Consider the following 9,430-nt stretch of genomic DNA (forward strand, 5'->3'; position numbering starts at 1 on the left):
TATTAAATTGCCTACTTACTAAAGCAGCTTTATCTTATTATTTGTTATTCTTCATGCCAGGCAAGCTTTCTTTGTCTTTCCTTCCCCTCCCCCTTCTTTCTTTCTTTCTTTAAAGAAACTGAGACAAAGACTTAAAAAGGAACCTTTTGTACCTGCAGCATTAAACCAAAACAAGACCGGCCGCTGTCCAGCCTCGGCTTGCTGATCATGTGCTTTTTCAACAGTGAATCCGGGAAGGGCGCATGGCAGAGCGGTGATAGGAACAGGTGCAGAATTATTCAACATCTCTGGGCAACAGCAGTGGGGATTAAACAGGGCTTTCTTTAATAAGATTAATTCCGAAATATGAAGCGCAGTTTGGCATATCCCCAAAGATACAAGGCATTTGTATCTATATAAGATTAAAGGAGCTTTCACACAAAGCAATTTTCTTTTTCAACATCAAAGAGCTGCTTCCAAGAGGCTGCTTGAAGGAGGCGCGCGGCAACCGGCACGGTGATGCCAACGGCTTTATGGAAAGGCAGTTTGCTCGGCTAGCAATTGTATCTGTGCTTTTCACTTACCCGGACATGCAGGGGCATTGTTCCCCGGATCACAGGATTACAGAGTAAGGGAAGCCGTGGGTCAGGAATCAAGTCCACAAAACACCCCAGACAGGTGGCTCCCTGGTGATAAAATATTGCATTTCCAGAGATGGAGGTTCAGTACCTCGGGAGGTGGTTCTAACAAACAATAAATAGTGACCCTGAAGCTGGGAATAACAGTGACAGCAAAGATCACAGCCACCATCTATGTGTCAAGACTCTGCACTTAGCGAATAACAAACAGCCGAGCCGGCTACCTCTAACTGTCCCTTGGGTCTGCGGGCCCTGGGTCCACTCCATGGCCACACACAGCACCAGGGCTCTGCACTGAGCTGCAGATACTTGGAGTAGCTTTTATTTGTTCCTTCTGTCCCTTTTGTCTTCCTGACCTACATTCACATTTGCCTTTTGATCCCAACACAGGTATTTACAGGAACTGGCCTCACTCTGCAGCTGGCTGGGTTTGCCTCACCCACCCAACCTGCTCAGACCTTGTGAGCTGGGAGTGTATCTATCTCTCAGTATGTTAATCAGTTTCTACATAATTCGCCCCTGAAAATGATTAGCTGCCAGGTTCCTTTCTAGCCCCCCCCCCCCCCGCCCCCTCTTATTTTCCTCTTTCTTTCTACAGACGTTTCTTGTAGGTGTTTCCCACGCCAGACACTGTGTTGGTTGCTGGGAGTCTACAATGACCAAAGGCACACCTGCTGGTGAACACCCAGAAAGCCGCTTGCTTACTAAGCTTATTATGTTTATTAAATATAAATTAAAAATACAGCATAGTGCAATTCTAAAATGAATAAAAAAAAAGAATTCTACCATGAGTTGAAATCATAATATTTGCAAAAGGAGACACTGGGGAGCCTGCGGACAGCCAGCCCCAGCTCTGGCTTCTGGGGCCTGAGCCGACCGACCTGGGAAGTGCAGTCCCTGCTTAAGTTCAAAGCTTGCCAGAGGCTGCCCCAGGGGAGCTCCTTTATGGAAGAGGCTAAGCTGCTACTGCCCAGTGTCCTAGCCTTTCTCCTCCCTCTCTCTGCCTGACCAAAGCTTCCAAAAGAGCAGCTGACTTGGTTGAAGGGCCTAAGTTTGTGCAGGGTGGGTTAGAGAGGCACAAATCAGAATTCTGTTGGCAATTAAGAGAGTAGGAAGGGTGGAGCTGGAAGTCTTTTATAATCTGAAAACGAGCATTTAGTGGTTGGGAAAGCTGGCAGAATCAAGTGCAAGGGGACTTTGTACTTAGGATGGCTTGTGAACGTCTTCCAAGTGTCATCACCCAGGTCACTTAAAAGCTGTCCTTGTGCTGGGATTGTAGCTCACTGGATATTTTGTTTGTCTAGCACGCGTGATACTCTGAGTTTCACAACAGCGTAAAAGCTGTCACCTGCCTGCAGACTCAGCACTCTGGAGGTGGAAGACCAGAAGTTCAAGGTTATCCTTGGCTAAATAGTGAGTTTGAGACCTGCCTGGGATCTGTGAGACCCTGTTTTCAAAAGCTGTTCTTCTCTGAACTCCAGGCAGGACAGCTTATGTGTGCTGGAGAGCTCAGGGTGGGACCGGAGCCTAATAGCTAGACATGTGGAGTTAGACATGTGGAGAATAGAGAATGAACGACCTTGGTAGACTCATCATTCCATGTCCTTGCTCACTGACGCACACCCTCTTGGCAGTAAGCCCTTTCTGAAGAAAGAATCATGTGCAGTCATGAAGACAGAGAGTTCTGGAAACTGCTTGGTTCTGGGCCAGGTAGGTGCCTTGCTCCCCCAGGGGTCTGTTCTTGAGCCCTTCCCCAGCACCTCTTCTAAAAAGCTGACTGCACAGGCTGGTTTGATCAGAGCTGCTGATCCTTTCCTGTTGTAGGCTTTAGACAGTGAGATCTGGGTGAATAATATTGATATTGTAACCAGGAATATGGTTACAGGGTGCCCTTCCCTGGGGCAGTGAGTGCCCAGCCATGGGTGAATATAGTCTACCCACACACCTAGGCGAGCTCTGAAAGCATGACAAATAGCTGTGAACCAGCATAAAGCTAAAACTTGCCATTGACTATATCCAAACAGGACAAATGATCTAGAGATTTGGGGTTGAAGACAGGCTCGGGACTTGAGGTGGGCCGCCAAGCACCTTCCTCTTCTATAAGGCCAAGGCATCTGTACGGAAGGCCATAGATTCTGAGTTCCACATCGGAGCTCAGAGTGTGTATAAGTCAGGGTTCAGCAGAGAAGCAGTAGAAGGTGTATGTGTCTGTACACAGAGAGGCACACACACATAACACATCATTATAAGATGGGCTGAGAAAACTGTGTACAATTAGAGGCAAATGGGCCCACAATGGGCATTTGGAGAGCCATAAAAACTAAGGGTAAGTCCAGGAAGCTGAAAGCCGAAGAAAGAGAGAGAGAGAGAGAGAGAGAGAGAGAGAGAGAGAGAGAGAGAGAGAGAGAGAGAGCGCTACCTGTGCAGGCACTATGCCTTAAGTCTGCTGAAGCTGCAGACCTGGGAATCTGTCCGAGGAGACAGCAGCAGAAAAACACATCTACTAGGAAAGTAGGACAGGAGCAGAACTGGCTTCACCTTCTTCAGCTCCATGTTCTATGGGCCTCCAGCCTGCTGGATGCTGGCCTCCACATTCAAGGAAGGTTTTTCTTATTTACTTCACTGGCTCACACGTAGATCTTCTGTGGGGACATTCTCATAGACAGACACAAAATACCATCTCTAGGTATTTTTCAATCCAGGACAGAGGGATTGTATAGAACAAAATTAGCCTCCCATTTTTGGTGGGGCAGGAAGAACACAGGCAGGTGTTTCTAGACATTCTGAGCTATGCCTCTCAAGAGTAAATGGGCCAAATAGTCAAACCAGGGCTAGTTTGATCTACACCGTTGGCTGAGATCTAGGAAGGGTGAAGGATTTTCGGCTCAGGGCCCTCTGAATGGACATATTAGGAGAGAGAGGAGGTAGGGCTTCTCCATGACTCAGTGCACAGGAAGCTTCGAGCTGAGGTACATAATTGTGGGATGCCTTTCAATGGAGTTGGGAACATCAAACAAGCCAGTTAATGAAAAACTCCTCCTGCCTCTTGCCTGTCAGACTTGACGTGCCCAGAAGGGGATGACTTAGTCAGTTTCCTCATTGCTGTGACGAAATACATGACAGAAATAACTGAAGGGAAGATTTCTATTGGCTCACTGCTTCAGACGATCAGTCCATGGTGAGGAAGGCATGCCAGTGAGTCCCACCACAGTAGGAATACTTGGCAGCCTCTTCACATAGCTTCTGAAGTGTTCAGGAAGCAGAGGACCCAGGCTTGGACCAGAGGCAATTAAAACCTTTAATGAGCCTATGTCCCAAAGGTCCCAAAACAGTGCTACCAGCTGGGACCCAAGTGTTCAAAGACATGAGCTAGTGTGGGACATTTAACATTTACACCACAACGTAGGCACTGTTATTAATGCTACATCATGCTGTACTGTATTAGTCAGGCTTCTCTAGGGTCATAGAACTTATGGAATGAATCTCTCTCTATATATAAGTATATAGATGTATGTACATATACAGATACATATATGGGAATTTATTTGATTGACTTACAGGCTGCAGCACAACAATGGCTAGTTATGAATGGAAAGTCCAAGAATCTAGTAGCTGCTCAGTCCCATGAGGCTGAGTGTCTCAGCTGGTCTGCTGGGATATGGAAGAAGGAATGGATGGACTGATGGATGCGAAGGCAAGCAGGCAAAGAACACCTTTCCTTCTTCTGTACAGGCTTCCAACAGAAGGTGTGGCCCAGATTAAAGGTGTGCCTTCCAGCCTCAAGGTCTGGGGATTAAAGGCATGTGTCATCCAGCCTCAAGAGCCAGATTACAAGTGTGCCCTCCCGTTCTGGATTATAGTTCATTCCAGATACAGTCAAGTTGACAACCAGGAATAGCCATCACCGGTATTAAGAGTCAGTCTGGCCAGTGTTTAGTAAGAGGTCAGGCATTCAGACGGGCCATGCTCGGGAATAGATCACATGACGCTGCTCCTCCAGAGCTGGAGCAAGGGCTAGGATGCACAACTAGTCTCTCTGCACATGCAGCACATGCAGCACATTCAGGGTCTGCTCTTCCGGGCTCTTCTTGCATTCAGGTTCTTGTGGAGAAAGTGTGTCTTTCTCCCAGCTCTTTCGCTGTACTTCTGCAAACTTCGTGTCAGTCGGCCTCGCTCACAGGATGCTATTCCGCCACAATGCCTGGCATACTGTGGAGTATCAACAGAAGTTTGTGCACTGAACTGATGAGCTGCAGAAGGAGGCATGCAGGAGACTGACTACAAATGGTTTGGATGTTTCATCCACTTAACTTCCCCAGTGGGGAAAAGCCAAGGGATGAGTGATGGGTTCAGACGGTCGAAATGGAGCTGATGAAGACATGGAATGGACCACAGGACCCTTGGGGATCATTGGGCTTCTGGCAGCAGATGTTTAGAAGTTCTAGCTGGAGCAAGGGGAGAAATCTCACTTCTGTAATGGACTGGGGGAGTCCTACAGCGTTCTGAGAAGGCCAGGAAGTCCCACAGCTGCCTTCTTTCTGGGGCTGTTTATAAGTCCTTTTGTTTAGCTCTCTGGCAGGAGCCTGGGTGGAAGGCAGCAGCTGTCCCTCTTGAGGGGAACAACTGATGGCCTACTTTTGTGAGTTTTGTGAGCCAGAGCTGGGATTCGTCTAGATCCACATTCCATGCCAGGAACAAACACTAGATTGCCAAAGTTCCACTGAACCCTCGAGGACCAGTCACTACAGTCTTTAGAAGAGATACCCAGTGCCCTGTTGAGACTATACATCTCCTAGGACTCTCTCTCTCTCTCTTAATAAACAGGATTCACCGGACAGAGGTGAGGGGTGCAGTGGGGTGGGGGATGGTGGAGGGAAACTGAGCGACCTGCCTTGGCTTAGAGTAGGTCTGGGCAGGACTGGGGTTTCAGATTGAGGATCTTCCAGCCTTGGGCTGGGTTCTCTGAGTGGGCAGGCTGCTCCTTCATTTGTATAGCACCCCTAGAGCACCGCCCTTCACAAAGGGCAGGATGAGGGGGGAGGTCAAGGCGGGGAACAGAAGGGTCAAGGCAGCGCAGGGCCAGACAAAGGAGAGCAACAGAGATGTCTGGGTACTTAAACGTATCTTCGTTGCTGTCCTCGGACTCTACCTCATTCTAGACTCTCTCCCACTAGCTTCCGCCTCTCCAAGACCCACAGGCTGGGGGAGCCCAGGCCCAGAGCTCTTACCCAAACCTGAATCCTGCCCGCAGAGAGCTAGCTGAACTCTTCTGATCTCAAGTTTGGATCGCTCCCCGTTACCATGGGGACGGAACACGCATCTCCACTACTTCTCTGCGGTTGCAGGCATTCTACACCTGCCAACCCTCGGAGGGAGGTGGGAGGGAGTGTGGCTGTTAAGGCGAAAAGATGGCAGGACATCCTGCGTGGAGCTGGTCCCCAGGATCAACATCTCTAAGCACTTAGGTATTGCCTCTGCTCCTTTGCCCTTTTGTGTGCTGTTCCTGGGGCAAAGAATTGCCTCAAGGGAACCAAGCCCACGTGCATGGGACTGATCTGGAGTCAAGGGGCAGAGGACACCAACAGTGAAATTCACAGACTGTGACTCCATGAGTGGACCAGCTGGCGTTGTTGGGTGAGCTGGGATGAGCAGGGAGGTGAGACTGCAGGGGCGGACATTTCTACTATTTGCACACGTTTCCTAAGAAAGAGAGCGGGTACGTGAAGTGTGATAATTTGCTGTGGTTTCCCGTTCTAAATAAACTACTGCGTTTGCCCTTAACTTTGTAATTGCAATTCGGTGTTTCTTTTCTGAAAGAGAGTCTACCAGACTGTACAAACTGCAGGTATCTGGGAAGCACAGAATCATGAGGACTGTGTGCTTATCGCCGTGTTCCTGGCTCTTAATGTCTCTTGGTGGCTTGGGCCAGACTCTTGGGAAGAGCTGGGAACAACGAAAAGGAGAACCTGCTGAGGGAAACAGAGACACAGGCCCACATGGAAGAGTGGCCAAGTGACCGTTTCTAGTCCTCTGCACCAAGATATGGAAAAGACGGAAGGAAATCAGAAGGGGAAAAATTCAAACCAGGATCTTGAGGTTGGGGGACCAGAGCCAAAGTCAGGAGACAGGGTGCTATCTATGTACTAAGAGTTCTTAGGTTCCCCCACCACTCCTCGGTTTTGCTGGGCAGGAGAGTGGAGAACTGATTGGGCTGCCCTGGGCGTCTACACTTGTCAGTTACACTCAAGGGCAGCGTCCACGGCAGGTCCAGGAGAATGATGATAGGTTCCTGTAACTCTGTTGCTCTTACACGAATCTAATGCTTGGTGCGCACACAGAGCTTCAGGAAAAGTCTCCCAGTCTGTCAAGCAGTGCCCTTAGCTCTCACTACAGGGTCCATTTCAGGGTTCACTGACAGTCTGGTGTCTGGAATCTGGGACATAGCTACAGTCTTCCACAAGATGGTACCCATAGTGTTGGGCTTTAGCGTATCATGTTGATGGGGTCATTCCTTTGTGGAGATTTAAAAAAAAAAAAAAACCTACTACATACTTTTATTATATCAGGGGGTGTTGGGAATAGATTAAGCAAGACAGACTAAATTCCTGGTTTTAAGTTATTTCAAAAGGTGGTATTTTTACAGTCCTAGGACACAGCTGAGGAGTGATATGTTTCCACATTTTGTTGCTGATAGGTTCTTTTGATAGTTCTGCTACATTTCTTTCAATGGCATACTCCTTGTAGTCTCTAAACTGGTAGGCTTGGGCAGAGACTCTTCTTTCTGTGTGGAGGAGGGGATTAACCCATACCTGTTCAGATAAGTCACTGTCTGAGGCTCAAGTCTGAATTATTGGATTCATCTGCCATTGGAGGCTTTCATGGCTCTTTATTATTTTTAACTTTATGTGTATGTGTGTGCCTTTGTGAGTTTGTGTGTATTCCATGTGTGCAGGTGCCTGAGGAGGCCACAGTGAGGTGACAATATCATTATAATCACTGTCTTACTAAGAGTCTCTAATTCAGTAATTCTGCCTTGATGATTTTTCACTGCCTTTAGGCTTTTATTTATTTGTGTGTGTGTGTGTGTGTGTGTGTGTGTGTGTGTGTGTGTGTGTTTATACATACTCACATGCGCGTTCACATACCATAGTGCACTTGTGGAAGTCACAGGACAACTTTTGGAACTAAGTTTTCTCTCCTTCCACCATGTGGGTCCCCGGAATTGAACTCAAGTTGTCAGACCTGGTGGCAAGTGCCTTTACCCACTGAGTAAGGCCCACCTTACAGACTTTTGTTTGGAGAACTTTGTGCATATGTATATTCTCAGGTCGCATTAATGTTAACTATTTACTTATTTGAAACAGGGTCTTCCTGTATAGTCCAGGCTACTTGAACTTAAGATCCTCCTGCCTCAGCCTCTTGAGTGCTGGGATTACAACCACTGACCATCTTGGCTGGCTCCTGAAAACTTTTAGGCTTCCGGTAAATATTTGTTAAGTATCTGCACACTAAACCATTTAAATCTCTTTTGGAAGTAAGTGTGATCTAAAGCATAAATTATTAATGACCTATAGTGTGATGGTGGTGTTATGGTCTAGAAAAGGCAGCAGGTGATTAGGAGAGGGGAAATTGGAGAGGAAGGAGGCTCTGTGTGTGGTCCACAGATAGGGTAAGTGCTATTTGTCATCTAGACTGGGGCCCTTGGGCCAGACAGAGGAAGGTAAGCACAAATATGTGCAGACAGCAGGCACACATTGGCATCGTCTCCAGAAAACTGGGGGAAACCATTGCTTTAGCAGTAGTTAACATGCACCATGAGGGGTGAGAATACAGTCCCCTTTGGTACACAGATGTTAGCCTTTCCTATTAATAATCTAATCTTATTCGGATTTTGGGACTTAGAATGGAAATTTTAAAAGGCATTAACTGGACTTCAGGTGCAGAAGAGCATTTATAGTTATTCTTTTTTTTTTTTTTTTTTTTTTTTTTTTTGAGCTGAGGATCGAACCCAGGGCCTTGCGCTTGCTAGGCAAGCACTCTACCACTGAGCTAAATCCCCAACCCGAGCATTTATAGTTAAGATGGATCCCAGAGGTGCTGGGGGGCAGCCCTCCGTTTTAGAAGGGTTAAAGATGCAGACTGATTTTGTTTCTTCTCAGCATTGGCTTCAGTCAGAACTGTTTTCAAACCCAAAGAGAGGGAGCTGTGAATAGCCGTACATAAAGGCAGACAAAATGCAGGATGCCAAAGCGAGTTATTTCTGGGATTCACGGTTATTTTTGTCTCTCTTTTCTGTTTGTTTTTGACAGGGTCTCACATAGAACAGGCTTCCCTTGAACTCTTTATGTAGCCTGAGATGGCCTCGATCTTCATGCTGCTACCGCCCAAGTGCCAGGTTTACAGGTGGGCACCACCATGTGTGGTTTATACAGAGCTGGGACTGGATGGTTCTAGGTAGGCACCACCATGCATTATTTATACAGAGCTGGGACTGGATGGTTCTAGGTAGGCACTTTCCCAACTCTGCTACAACCCCAGCTCCATTCAGTGACTCCAGAAGGCTTTGTGCCAGATCCCAGGCACCCAAGCTGGGTCACTGTTTGCTGACCCCCAGTCAGGACAGCCTTGGAACTTCCTCAGTTCCCTTTCTGTTGTCTGTCCCCTGTCTGCCCCTGTCCCAAAGCAGACTTTCTGTCCTCTCCAGCCATCGCCCCCCAAGCCTCTCATTCCAAGGCCAGTTCCTTAGGTTGCGGCTGGCAATAAGAGAACCCAGAGCCTAATGGAGGGTCTAGCGATAGCATCTATTACTTTCT

At 47.7% G+C, this 9,430-nt stretch overlaps 1 protein-coding gene across 1 annotated transcript in view; it reads right to left on the reverse strand.

The window, feature by feature from the left end:
• Window positions 1-5,923, reverse strand: part of Erich6b (glutamate rich 6B) — a 55,750-nt gene extending 49,827 nt beyond the window's left edge. The window contains exon 1 of the mRNA XM_059273321.1: window positions 5,846-5,923. The gene's annotated coding sequence lies outside the window, so the exon portion shown is untranslated. The remainder of the gene's footprint in view (window positions 1-5,845) is intronic.
• Between the last annotated feature and the right edge of the window lie 3,507 nt (window positions 5,924-9,430).

This window comes from Peromyscus eremicus, chromosome 9, assembly GCF_949786415.1.
Source record: "Peromyscus eremicus chromosome 9, PerEre_H2_v1, whole genome shotgun sequence".
NCBI lineage: Eukaryota > Metazoa > Chordata > Mammalia > Rodentia > Cricetidae > Peromyscus > Peromyscus eremicus.